The sequence below is a fragment of the Mesocricetus auratus genome, unplaced genomic scaffold (genome assembly GCF_017639785.1).
Source record: "Mesocricetus auratus isolate SY011 unplaced genomic scaffold, BCM_Maur_2.0 Super-Scaffold_100028, whole genome shotgun sequence".
In the NCBI taxonomy this organism is placed as follows: Eukaryota; Metazoa; Chordata; class Mammalia; order Rodentia; family Cricetidae; genus Mesocricetus; species Mesocricetus auratus.
The window spans coordinates 9,946,449-9,960,313 of record NW_024429209.1 but is presented as its reverse complement, the minus strand read 5'-3'; the positions used below and the strand labels follow the sequence as shown (position 1 = coordinate 9,960,313).

Below are 13,865 nucleotides of genomic sequence, written 5' to 3'. Positions count from 1 at the left end.
GCTACAGAAGCTTCCCAACACTGCCCCTTACCAAGGACTCCTTAGGAAAATGATTCTTATTCCTTTATCAACTCGATTAATAAGAAATTTCAACTCCAGTGCACATATGGACAAGTTATAAAAAGAAACTGTTTTATGCATCAGGGCTTTGGTGGTCATGCCTTTCATCTTAGTGCTCAGTGGCAGAGGCAGGTAGGTAGATCTCTAAATTGGAGGCTAACCAAGGCTACTTAGTAAGAATCTGTACTAAAAAATAATGAAAACAAACCAATATTTTTTGCTTTTTTTTCCCAAGACAGGATTTCTCTGTGGCTTTGGAGGCTGTCCTGGAACTAGCTCTTATAGACCAGGCTGGTCTCGAACTCACAGAGATCCGCCTGCCTCTACCTCCAGAGTGCTGGGATTAAAGGCATGCACCACCAACTCCCAGCACAAACATTTTAACCAGGCATAGTTGTGTATGCCTGTAATTCCAGCACCCAGGAAGTGGAGAAGACTCCCACACACTGAAACCAGCCTGGTATACATAGCAAGTATCCGGTCACCCAGGGTCCATAGAGTGACCCTATTTCACACGCAGACAAACAATAAAACACCTTTTTAGCAAATGGAAAAACACTGTGTTATAACATTTATTTGCTGGGCTGACAAATGGATGTGGGGGTGAAAATCATGAAGTCTCAGAATGAAAAACCATATAAGGCATATTCCAGGGATATGATTCCCTCTAGATCAGAGTACTCTGGAGATTTATCCTTAATATTAATTCAGAAATACATTTACATGCATTACTTGTGATACTTTAAAGAGTTAGGTGGCTAAGATACTCAGTAGCCCCACTCTCAAATGAAGAAAAGTATAGCTTGGGAAGGGTGGCACCCAAGGTCACTACTTGAGCGCCTCAGTTGCCACACTGACCTTTCTCCTGCTGTGCAGGGTGCTCATGGTGCCAGCAGCAGTGGCCCCTAAGTCACACTCACCATACAGTGGGCATTGTTCTTTGCATTTCCATATGTCAAATCATGTACTGTTCACAATAGCCTTTCACTGAAGGCAGGCTGGTCTGTGGGCCACCAGCTCCTCTTTGTCTTCTCTGCTCATCTTACATGGCCTGCATCTCTCCCCAGAAAATCAAATGGGTACCCTAAAAGCCCCATGTTCTCTTCACCTTCATCTCAAATCATATTTTAAATATAGTAATTATTAAAGCTAGATGGTGGGTAATAGGGATTACTTTATACTATTTGCTCTTCTTTTGTTTAGGTTTGAAATTACCTTTTAAACATTTATGGGTTTTCCCCTAACACAGAATCTGATCCACTGATGAGGCCAGATGAGTAGCCTTCACTAACAGGGTTGCTAGAGAGGGCTCTGCAGTAAAAGAAAGGGACACTGATCCATTCACTAGTTCCAAGAACATAGATTACAACCCAATTACGAGCAAGGTTGGTTAAAGGTCCAGAGAGGGACTACTGTCCTCACCGAGCTAAGAATTTAACAACATACCCACACATTGCAAAAGTAATTATGGAAGAGACTAGTTAAGAGAAATGCTGTAAAAAGAAAAGTTCAGCAGGACGTTGGTGGCACAAACCTTTAATCCCAGCACTCAGGAGACAAACGCTGGCGGATCTCTGAGTTGGAGGCCAGCTTGGTCTACAGAATGAGTGCCAGGACAGGCTCCAAAGTTGGGGGGGCTGTCAAAGTGCTACAGAGTCAGAAAAAGAAGTAAATTCCACTATACAGAACTCTCCACAACAGTCCAAACTTTTGACAAATTACGCATTATTTAAATTCAGTAAGTGGCTCCAGGAGATAGGGCACTAAATGCAAAAGCAAGACAGGTCTGGAAAGCCATTCTTTTTTATAGTGCTATGGTGGCTCCTGGGGTGCGGGGATTGAGATTCTTCTGCAGTCTTTGTATCAAAACAGAGGTTACACAAGGTGTGTATGTGTGCTTGCATGCATATGTAAATGTATGTGTACACATATAGGTGCTCACATTGTAGAAGACAGAGGGGTGGGGTGGGGTGTGTATGCGTTTAAAGACAGGGTCTTTCACTGAACATGGAACATGCCAATTCATTTAGACTGGTTGGCCAGCAAGCCACAAGGATTCTCCTGTCTCTCTCCACTTACTTGGAGCTGAGATTATAGACATAATGGCCACACCTTACTTTTACATGGGTGCTAACGATTGCACTAAGGTCCTCAATCTTACCAGGCAAGCACTCTAGCCACTGAGCTATGTCCTCAGCTGACATTTTTCTTTATGATTTTTTTGTTGTTGTTTTGTTTTTTGTTTTTTTGTTGTTATTTTGGTTTGGTTTGGTTTTGGTTTTCCGAGACAGGGTTTCTCTGTATTGCTTTGAAGAGCCTGTCCTTGCACTCACTCTGTAGACCAGGCTGGCCTTGAACTCACAGAGATCCACCTGCCTCTGCCTCTGCCTCCAGAGTGCTGGGACTAAAGGCATGAACCACCAATGCCCGGCCTACGATTGATTTTTAAGGAGGCTGGAGATGCTCAGTAAAGAGTGCTTGCCGGGCGTTGGTGGTGCACGCCTTTAATCCCAACACTCGGGAGGCAGAGGCAGGCGGATCTCTATGAGTTCGAGGCCAGCCTGGTCTACAGAGCGAGTTCCAGGACAGCCTCCAAAACAATACAGAGAAACCCTGTCTCAAAAAAAAAAGAGTGCTTGCTATTCTTTCTCTTTCTATATTTCTAGTGCCAGACAATGTTATTCAGGCGGCCGGAGAAGAAAAGATAGTAATGGTTTCACCAAGCACCAGACCCAGCATACTACACAGCAGCCCAGTACAATAGAGGCATATTGTTATGGAAGTCCCCAACCACTTTCTGATTGGATTTGAGGCCTGGTTCACAGGAGAGAGTTCATGCCAGGTACTATAAACCTGGTCAAAAGACCATGGGTGAAAACACCATAAGCTCTAGAGAAGAACCTACTATTTTTACTTTTGCTAAATGTTTCATGTTGTCAACTGCCTTCTAAATATTTCTATCTATATATGTGTTGCTCTTAACTTAGTCAGAGCTTCTTTCTGTACTAGGCAAGTGGTTAATGAAGAGAGTCATAACTGTCAAAATGCTGAGAACAAGTGACTTGAGTACTGAGCCCTAAATGGGGCATCTTTATCATACTCCCCATGCCCAAGGCTTGAGGAACACTGCAGAAGAGATGGGGAAAAAATGAATGAGCCAGAGGATGGGAAAGAGTGTTGTGAAGTGCAGTCTTCGGGACATAACATGGCTTTTATGGTCGTGAACTCACTACAACTGTGGATAAATGCACATGCCCTAAATAATCAAGGCGGCAAGATCAGTCAGAATCTCATCAGGCAGCACTAATCGGACTCTAGTTACACACACACACACACACACACACACACACACACACACACACTTGTATACATTTATAAAATTGTCAACATATAAAGAAAGAAAGGAAGGTGGGACAGGACATGTTAGGGGACATCAGGGAGTGGAAAAGGGGTCGGTGAGGAGGACAGGATCAAGACAGAGTTTATACATTTATGAAATTGTCAAAGTATAAATCAAAGATTTTAAGTTCACCCTTGACTGCACCTTCTATGTAAAACACAGAATCACAGATGATGCCATCTTTGAGCAGTTTCTCCACAAATCAATGTGAAGAGAAAAGCTGGGAATCCAAGGTGCCTCTTTCTTTTTCTTTTTCTTTTTTTTTTTTTTTTTTTTTTTTTTTGGTTTTTCGAGACAGGGTTTCTCTGTATTGTTTTGGAGGCTGTCCTGGAACTCGCTTTGTAGACCAGGCTGGCCTCGAACTCACAGAGATACGCCTGCCTGCCTCTGCCTCCCGAGTGCCAGGATTAAAGGCGTGCACCACCAACACCCTGCCCAAGGTGTCTTTTTCTAAAAGATATTTGTAATTTATGTCTTCAAAAAGTCTTTGAGGAACAGGGGCTTGGGCATGGCTCAGTTGTTAGAATGTTTGTCTAGCATAGCACACTTGAGGCCCTGAGTGTGATCCCCAACACCACAGGAGCCTGTGCATGGTGGAGCACACTTGTAGGTTCTGAAGTTCAAAATCATCTTCCCCTACTTAGTGGGAATTCATGATTAGTCTAGGCTAGAGACTGTCTCAAAAGAAGCATGGAGCCAGGGCTGAGGGAATTTATTGCTCAGCATTTTATCATTTGCCTAGCCCTGGGTTCAATCTTCCATTGAGAAGGTAAGGAGGGAGGAAAGGAAGGGAGGAGGGAGGGAGAGAAGGAAGGAGGTAGATAGGGGGAAGGGAGGGAGGACATAGGAACTGAATAGAAAAGCTCAGATCTTATGCCTCAGGACTTAGAGGACATAGCTTCCAGAAGGGGTCTCCTGAATCCTCTCACCTTTAGTTTCCCCTCTGAAAAGGAGAATGATCCTGAACCACCTCACAGAGCTGCCTCGATTCGAGGACAAGAGAAGAGTTTGGGCTTGCATCTTTCAGAAAGTTGAAGTGTTGAGTTATTGATAAATGCCAACATGGCAGCCAGAGTGCTCTGCTCTGAAGCAGATCTCAGTTTGTGAAAAATTTTTCTCTCTCTTTTTTTTTTTTTTTTTTTTTTTGGTTTTACGAGACAGGGTTTCTCTGTATTGTTTTTGAGGCTGTCGGTCCAGCCTGGCCTCAAACTCACAGCGATCTGCCTGCCTCTGCCTCCCGAGTGCTGGGATTAAAGACGTGCGCCACCAACACCCGGCCTGGTTTTTATAGACTGTTTTATTGAGGGACTGTAGAGTGCTTGCCTAAAACACTCAAGGTCCTCGGTTCAATCCCCAGCAACCCACCCCACCAACAGAACAGGTTATACTGAGATTAGTGCATGAGAAATGCTTAATAGGATACTAATCCGGAAAGGCCTGCTATCTGTCAACAATGAGCTTGGCCCGCTCTCCACACTGACGCCTTCTGTCTGTGTTTGTTCGCTCTGCTCTTGCACTTCTGCTAGCAATAACCTCTCCCCCAGGCCTTCCACTCTTAGCTTCCGGAGAAAATTGTGTTACCTATCAGTTTCCCCTTCACTCCCGGGTCTTCTCAGCCTCTCCCTCCCACCAGCTCTATGCCAACTGCGTTTAAGCTCTCTCTCGTGCTTTGAAAACACCCTTCCCTTACTCCTCACTCGCTCTCCAGCCTCTCCCTCCCTCCACAGCCACCCTTCTCGAGCTGCCTACACTCTGTCTTCTCACATCCCACTCTTACCTCATCCCACTGATACATTACACCAAACCTTTCCAAGCTGGGACATTATAGATTCCGCCCCGATGTTTCACCACATCTGCTCAGGCAGGCTCCTAGTGACCCCTGGAACTTATGTATTCAGATAGTGCATTCTTACTTTAACTTCTCCTACTTGCCACCTCGGTAGCATCTAGCAAAGCTGGCCTCTGCCTTCTTGTTTTCCTCTTCCAGAATGGTTCTTCCAAAGTGTACAAAGCAGCAAAACTCAGATCTGGGCCCTTTTTAAATCTCTCTCGTTATCATTCAGTATTATTTGTTTTGTTTTGTTTTATTGGGAGGGGGTTGCTGAGACAAGGCCAGGCTGGCCTCAAAGTCCTATCCTCCTGCTTCAGCCTCCTGAGTGTGAGCCACCACAACTGCTCAGCATTGATATTCCACTTCCAGTGTGGTGAGCAGCTTTCACCACCATAAATAAAAATGCCAAGTGTGGCGCACGCCTTTAATCCTACACTCCAGAGGCAGAGGCAGATGAATCTCTAGGGGTTTTAGGCCAGCCTGGCCTACAAAGCAAGTTCCAGGCTAAACAGGGCTACACAGTGAAACACTGTCTCAAAATAAACTAATGAACTTGTGTGTGTATATGTATGTGTTGAAATAAGGTTTCACCTCCAAAGCCACAGAGAAACCCTGTCTCGAAAAACCCAAAAAAAAAAAAAAAAGAAAGAAAGAAAGAAATAAGGTTTCACGAGGCCAGCCTGGCCCTGGATTTGTATATAGAGAGCTTAAAGTCGTGGTCCTCCTGCCTCCACCTCCCAAGTGCTGGGAAGACAGACAGGTGCCACCACGCTGGCTCTGCACTGCCCCTTTACCATTCTCACCATTTCTCCAGACAGAGCTAACTCACACTACTGCCTGACCTCCCAACACACAGCCACTTGTCAGAGGCATAATTTCCACCTAAGCTCCAATCGCCATGACGAGGATCAACTGCCTCGTTACAGTGCTGCAGAGTGCTGGCATCTCATACCTGCTGTGGTTTGCATGTATCACCTAAGGGTTCACGTGCTAAAATTTCATTTCCACTGTGAGGTGGCAGCTGAACAAAGTGGAAACCATCTGAATACAGTGTCTCGGGGTGGGACTTTTGGGAGGGAATCTACACTAGACAAGATCATTAGGTTGGAGTTTTGTAACTGGATAGCAGTACTTTGTGAGAAAAGACCAAGGATGTAGCCCAGAGGCAGAACAGCTGCTTAATATGGGCAAGGGTCTCTTCGACCTCCAGCACCACAAAGAGGAATCCTCAAGTCAGGCTGTGGTGGCGCATGCCTTTAATCCCAACACTCTGGAGGCAGAGGCAGGAGGATCTCTGTGAGTTCGAGGCCAGCCTGGTCTACAGAGCAAGTTCCAGGACAGCCTCCAAAACAATACAGAGAAACCCTGTCTCGAAAAACCAAAACCAAAACAAATAAGCAAAAAAAAAAAAGCAATCCCCGGAAGGCCCCAAAAAATAAAATTCCAACTCACTAAAACTTTACTCCCCCTCCCAAAAGAAAAGTCTGTCAGGAAGAGCAGAATCTTCTCTCTCAAACATCAAATAGAGACTATTTCTACCTTTCAGACTCTCTTCCTACCTATAATTTTTGGGAGATACTCTACAAGTCGGGCTGTCTCCTCAGGACTGTTTTCCTCACACTGGGCAAGTTGCCAGCCTCATCTCCTGGCCAACACAAGGGCAGGCTTCCATATCTCCTTTCAGAGATACCTTCTTGGGTCATCTCCCTGGGACCACCACTCTCTCCCGGGAAGGTCTACAATCGCCCTCTCTGCACTCAGTTTCCTGTATGTGCTAAACCGTAGCTCGAATTATACCAAGTTCCCGTCCACAGGTCAGTTTCCTATGGGCCGGAGTGGCGCTCCCTAAGGGCAGGACGTCTCATTCACTTTTTTTTCCCTTTTTTAAACCGCTGGCGATCAGCCCAGGCCCTGGTTCTCAATAAATCCTCAATGATGTTCCTCGTAGCAACAGCAACAAGGAAAGCTCCCACGTATCGAGGATTTTACATATAAATACACTCTGTGATCATGTTATAAGACAGGTGTTATCATTACCCCCATTGTGCAGGTGAGAAAACTGACGCAGGAATAAGTCCAATCTCGACGGCCCCCCGGGGAGCGCCACACGCAGACGCTCTCTTCAGTTCCTAGTTACTCGACGACCAACCCTCATAGAAAAGGAAACTCTAAAAAAAAAATGTTATTTAGAAAGAAAACTTTCCAATGAGCCTCAAGAGACGCGTAAGAATAACAGCCGAAAGCGCACCCACCCGAACCCGGCCGAGGTCAGAAGGCTTCGCCGCGGGCTCCCGGGCCCAGGGGACAAAGTGCAGCCCTCCGTCCTTGCCCCGCGTCCTCGCGGTCCGTCCCTCGCCGGTCGCCTGGCGGACCGCTCCTCTCCTCTCCTCTCCTCTCCTCTCCGAGCCGCGCCCGCCCGCTCTGCCGCCGCTTACCTGCCTCCTCGTCGCCTCGCGGAGCCCCGGCCGCCGGCGCGAGCGCCTCCCCGGGGCCGCCTGGCGCCCGCTACCCGCCGCCGAGCCGTTGCCTAGGCGACGCGGCAGCTGAACTCCCGCGTCGCTCGCGCTACGGCGGCCCGGAAGGGACGCACCGGGGTGGGGGAGCGCTCGGCAACCACGAGGAGTGGGTGGAGGAAGGAGAGCTGTCTGTCCTGAGAATGAGACCTTAGCTCCCCCAGAGAGATGGCCCCAGGAAAGATGGGCGTGGAGAACAGCGAGGCTCTAGGGGAGAGCTTGTACTCGGACGCTGTTTGTATCTCTGTTCATCTTTGGCACTCTAAAGGCGGCCGTATGTGGAGTGGAGGGGCCCTTTGTCCCTACTTTGCTAGGTTAGTAATAAACTGAAATTTGCTTGTTTTTTAGTTTGCCTTTGGTTGGTTGATTTGTGGTTTCGATTTTCCTTTTCTTCGTTTCTTATTTTGCTTTCTTTTTTCTTTTTCGAGACAAGGGTTCCTGTGTCCCAGCCCTGCCTTCAACTCACTGTGTACCTCAAAATGACGTTGAGCCCTACCTCTAACTCCCAACTTTTTTATTGGTGCAAGAAGTGGAACTTGGGGCCTTCTCGCTTGCTTGGCAAGTGCTCTACCACCGAGCTACACGCCCAGCTCCTTGACTGGAAATAAAGACTAGAAAATGGATGTGGAGTGACAGATTTCTCTATTATGATCTCTGATGTGACAAATAGTGAATAGAGTTGGTTGGGAGGGTGAGAATTTTTTTTTTGTTTTTTCGAGAGAAGGTTTCTCTGTGGCTTTGGAGGCTGTCCTGAACTAGGTCTTGTAGACCTGGCTGGTCTTGAACTCACAGAGATTCACCTGCCTCTGCCTCCTGAGTGCTGGGATTAAAGGCATGCACCACCAACACCCAGCTGGGAGGTGAGAATTTGATTAGAATTAATTTCATCCTGGGAAATAAATAACCTGTAATCAGCAATTATACTTCCTGGAAAAATCTGCAGAATTTCAAGACCCTAAGCACAAAAGATGTTCTTAACTATTGTGGGGTTCCAATCCACTGAGAAAGACCAAAGACTTAGACTCAATTCAAATTTAGGGTAAATGAATTTATTTTTACTGCTAACAGACAACAGCCTTATAGTCAAATCAGGAGCTTGTTGTGCCAGAGGGGTCTACGGAAGGGTTTATAAAGGTGAACATCAAAGGTGGGCATCACAGTTATCTGTGCTCTATGGAATCCACAGCTGGACGAGAAAGGCTTCACTCCCCTCAGATGTTTCTCATCCCCATTGTAGGAAGCAGTAAAACCATATTTCTTCTTATCTCACGGGGCTAACACCTGCAGGCCACTGGGATCTCACAGGCATTTCAGGACAAAGGTAAGCAGCAATTAGAGGTGCCTAGTACTGGGTTGAACTCCTTAGCCACCACAGGGGAGTCATGCAAAACCAGACCACTTTGGAAACTGGAAAGGAGAGTAGAGTTGTTCTTGGCAAGCAATAACAGTGCCATCAGGTTAGGGCTGGCTATCACAAACTCCATTGTTATTAAAAGCAAGAGTTGAGACTAAATGTGCATTGCTAGGATATTGAACAATAAATGGTTGTACATCCATAAAAAAGAATTAAGAGAATCAGACTAGGTATGGCAGTTCACAACTGTAATCCCAACACTGGGGAGGCTGAGGTAAGACGATCACTGAGAGTACAGGACAAGTCTAGGCTCTAGAGAGAGTTCCACCACTATCAGGGTTAGAGAGAGATCCTGGCTCAAAAGTCCAAACTCTGCCTAAAATAATAGGATCCAAAGGAGCTACAGCTCTGGGCACAGTTTATGTGTAGACTTACCTGTCTTTAAGCTGGGGATGTAATAGGATCTCCTGATCCCTCAACTAGTTCCATTCTTGATTCTACTTTTTTTTGGGGGGGGGTTGTAACGTGTATTCTTTTCTGCCAGCTGCCTGGGTCCCACCACTGTCTCAGCCCCCAAATAACACACAAGACACTATATTAATTATGAAGCTGTTGGCCACTTGCTATGGTTTCTTATTGGCTAGCTCTGACTAACTTATAATTACACACACACACACACACATATATATATTGGGGGGTTTCTCTGTATTGTTTTGGAGGCTGTCCTGGAACTCGCTCTGTAGACCAGACTGTCACGTCTGCTGCGTGGCCTGTGTCCGAGAACGTGCGGAGGGTGTCGGGGATTGACAACACAGAGACTTGTTCAACGATATAAAGAAAACTTTAAACAGGCTCCAAAAAGGTTCAAGAAAACCTCCTAAGAAAAGCTCCCACCAGAGAAGCTTCTGCTCTCTCCTCTACCCTGGCTGGTTCTCTCTCTGACACCAGAGGTGGATGTGTGTGGGTTTTGAAGGTGCGATTAGTCTTTGGACAAGGTCGAGGTCAGGGCGGTTTCCGTGGGAAGGCCTTTTCCAGGAACTTATTGCCCCGGGCATTGTATCGTTTTTACTAGACATTGTCTTACAGCTGCCTACTCCTAGGCAGAAGGGGAAGTGGGTCTCTGCTCAAGGTCTGGTGTTCCCACACCAGACTGGCCTCGAACTCACAGAGATCCGCCTGCCTCTGCCTCTCGAGTGCTGGGATTAAAGGTGTGTGCCACCACCGCCAGGCTAATACGTATTTTTTTTTTTTTTTGATTTTTCGAGACAGGGTTTCTCTGTGGTTTTGGAGGCTGTCCTGGAACTCGCTTGGTAGTCCAGGCTGGTCTCGAACTCACAGAGATCCGCCTGCCTCTGCCTCCCGAGTGCTGGGATTAAAGGCGTGCGCCACCAACGCCCGGCTGCTAATACGTATTTTTATAAGGTCTTGTTTTACCAAGGATGCAGTGTCATGCTTCCTCTCTTCCCAGGATCACATGGTGACTCTATTCCTGACTACATTTCCCTGAATCATCCTTTACACCTAGTCCCACCTGTCTTGCTTCCCTATTGGCCAACAGTGCTTTATTTATTAACCAATAGGACAACTTCCCCCATCAAGGGGTGATGAGGGAACATGGTCTTTATATAGCCCTCACTACTTGGGAACTTTATATGTAGACTAGGCTGTCCTGAAACTGACAGAGATCTACCTGCCTCTGCTTTTGCCTCTGCCTCTGCCTCTGCCTCTAGAGTTGTGGTCTATGCTACCACACCCAACCTCATTCCCAGCCACCGGAAGAGTTCTTCTCAGAGACCTCTACTCAGGTGAAGCCAGGATTCTTGGGTTTACAGAAAAGAATTTCAGAAGCCAATATGAAGCATAGTTGGAATTTATTAGGAAGAGGTTTTTGTTATTGTTGTTTTGCTGTTTGGTTGGTTGGTTGGTTTTTCGAGACAGGCTTTCCCTGTGTAGCCTTGGTTGTCCTGGAACTCCATCTGTAGACCAGGCTTACCTTGAACTCACAGATATCCACCTGTCTCTGCCTCTGGAGTGCTGGGACTAAAGGCATCACTGCCTAACAAGAAGAAATGTTAACATTAATTTAAGCATGGGGGTTAATAGAGGCACCAGAGGAAAGGATAGGTGTGGATGTGGGCTCCCCAGCAATAGTCATCATAAAAGACCTGAAATAATCAGGCTGAATACCCCATGACATCCCGAGCTCAATAACCAGACAGTTGGATGCAAACCGCAAGAAGTTTATTGTTTACACAGGCGTCTGTGGGTGTTTCATCAGCCTTAGCTAGCTGAGTGTGCCGGGGTTTAGGACAGTTTCTGTAAGAAGTGGAGCCGCTGCAGGTGCAGATCTGGGCAAGCAATAGGGGTATTGTTAGAATGCAGGCATAACTCATCCTTCCTGGAGAAGCCACAAGGTCAAAATTAAACTTATCTTAACAGCCTGCCGGTGTCCTGCATCAGCACTCTGGACCAGATGTTCTTTTCAATCTGACCTTGTTCCCTGTCCAGGGGACCTTGGGGAATTTTCCACTGAGGCGACCTTCTGAGTCTCAAAAAGGGGGGAGGGGTGTATTGAGGTCTTTCAATCCCATTTGAGTGACTGAACTGTAACTCTACAAACAATTTTAGTGGCTTCTGAAGTTACATCTTCCCAAGGTTGTTAAGGAATCTTTTTTCTTTTTTTCTTTATAAGTGAGATAAGGTGGCTCCAAAGGTGTCTTTGGATAGGCTTGCAATCTGATTAAGTAAAGCCATGGGTCACAAAGGTTGCTCAAGGCAGGTAGGACATGCCTTCTACTCTTCTCTTTTTGTTGTTGTTGTTGTTGTTGGGGGGGGGGGTTCGAGACAGTGTTTCTCTGTATTGTTTTGGAGGCTGTCCTGGAACTTGCTCTGTAGACCAGGCTGGTCTTGAACTCACAGAAATCTGCCTGCCTCTGCCTCCCGAGTGCTGGGATTAAAAGCATGTGCCACCAATGCCTGGCACCTTCTTTTTGAGAGTCCTAGGAAATTGCAGGCTATAACTGGGAAAGAAAAAGGCTACATCCAAAGGTATATACCTTAGAACTTGAGCATGATCCATTGCTAGTTTAAAATTATTATTTGAAGCATCTCTATATAAAAGGAATAGTGTCTCTAGATAGGCAGTCTTTACAACAGATGTCAGTTGTGCTGGAGGATATTTGTTTTTGTTTTTGTTTTGAGACAGGCTCCCGCAGGTGGATCAGAAAATGGCTGCACTTCCCACAATTGTTTGTCATCCCTATTGTATAGACATAAAAAGACCATCTCATCCCAGTCCCAGAGCCTTAAGTGGCTTTACAAAAGCCAGAGCAAAGTGGCTACTTACTTCACAACAACACCATTTTTCTTCTTATCTAATGCCTGCAGGCCACTAGGATCTCACAGGCATTTCAGGACAAAGGTCAACAGCTATCAGAGGTGGCTAGTACTGGGTTAAGTTCCTTCACCATCACAGGGAAGTCCTGTCTAACTTATCAGTCAAACCAGACCACCCAGGGAAAACAGAAAAGGTTAGTAATGACTGGGATAGAGTGGTTTCTTCCTAGGCGTGCAATAACATAGTGATCAGGTTAGGACTGACTGTTACATTCCCACTGAAGTGCTAACTTTCAAACCTGACAAAACACTGTAAAACAACATATTTTATTGGGAGGTATAGCTGAGTGTTGTTACAAGTGACCTAAGAACTCTCATTTGGAGAAAGCTTTGGGATGAGAAAGATTAGAGACCCTTAAAAGCACTGACTCCAGCAGGGCATTGGTGGCCCACGCCTTTAATCCCAGCACTCGGAGGCAGAGGCAGGCAGATCTCTGTGAGTTCGAGGCCAGGCTGGACCGACAGCCTCCAAAACAATACAGAGAAACCCTGTCTGGTAAAAAAAAAAAAAAAAAAAGAAAAGAAAAGATGGGCTGAGGAGATAGCTTAGTTGGTAGAGTACTTATCTTCAAAGCTCCAGAACCTGAGTTCCGATCTGCCACAGCCATGTAAAAAGCTGAGTGGTGAGCCATTTGCTTACAATCCCAGTGCAGAGGAGACAGATGGGCATCTCTGTGGCTTGAAGGCCATCAGCCTAGCCCAACTGGTGAGCCCCCAATCCCAGTAACAGACCCTGTCTCAAAAAACAAGATGGATGGCTCATGAGAAATCACAACCAAGAAATGCCAAGTCTGTAGATACATGCACACACATAAACAAATTTGAAACCTATTTAGAAAAACAAAGACTTGAAAGCAGAAGGGGTTGCTGGGCCTGGTGGCACATGCCTTTAATTCCAGCATTTAGAAGGCAGAGGCAGGTGGATCTCTGAGTTCTAGGCCAGGCTGATCTACAGCGTTAGTTCCAGGATAGCCAGGGATACACAGAGAAACCCTAGGGGGGGTTGGCGGGGAACTGATAAACACATATGCATGCATGGACGGACATACACACACACACACACACACACACACCACAGTGAAAGAACAGTGAGTGGTTAACTGTTTAGGGCAAAAACCAAGTTGTGGGAGTTCCAGCTAACTAGGCTGAGCAGCAGGTGCCAGTACACAAATAGACAAGCAGCAGTGAAAAGCAGAAGAGGGTGTGGTGGTTTGAATGAAAATAGCCGCTATGGGCTCATATGACTGAATGCTTGGTCCCCAGGAAGGATTAGGAGGTGTGACCTTGTTGGAGGAGGATGGGGCTTCGACT

At 46.4% G+C, this 13,865-nt stretch overlaps 1 protein-coding gene and 1 long non-coding RNA gene across 6 annotated transcripts in view; one reads left to right on the top strand and one right to left on the bottom strand.

The window, feature by feature from the left end:
- Pkig (cAMP-dependent protein kinase inhibitor gamma) overlaps window positions 1-7,811 on the bottom strand; it is a 65,573-nt gene extending 57,762 nt beyond the window's left edge. The window contains exons 1-2 of one of the 5 annotated variants that reach the window (XM_040733105.1): window positions 7,544-7,680; window positions 7,329-7,459 (exon numbers count right to left, since the gene is read on the bottom strand). The gene's annotated coding sequence lies outside the window, so the exon portion shown is untranslated. Of the gene's footprint in view, window positions 1-7,328; window positions 7,460-7,543; window positions 7,681-7,726 lie in introns of those variants that run through there. The other 4 variants (XM_040733103.1, XM_040733107.1, XM_040733108.1 and 1 more) reach the window with 4 other exon arrangements.
- A 64-nt stretch (window positions 7,812-7,875) lies between these two features.
- Window positions 7,876-8,427, top strand: LOC106022408. The gene is made up of 2 exons (XR_001197405.3): window positions 7,876-8,118; window positions 8,233-8,427. It is a non-coding gene; the product is annotated as an uncharacterized LOC106022408 (long non-coding RNA).
- The last annotated feature ends 5,438 nt before the right edge of the window (window positions 8,428-13,865 follow it).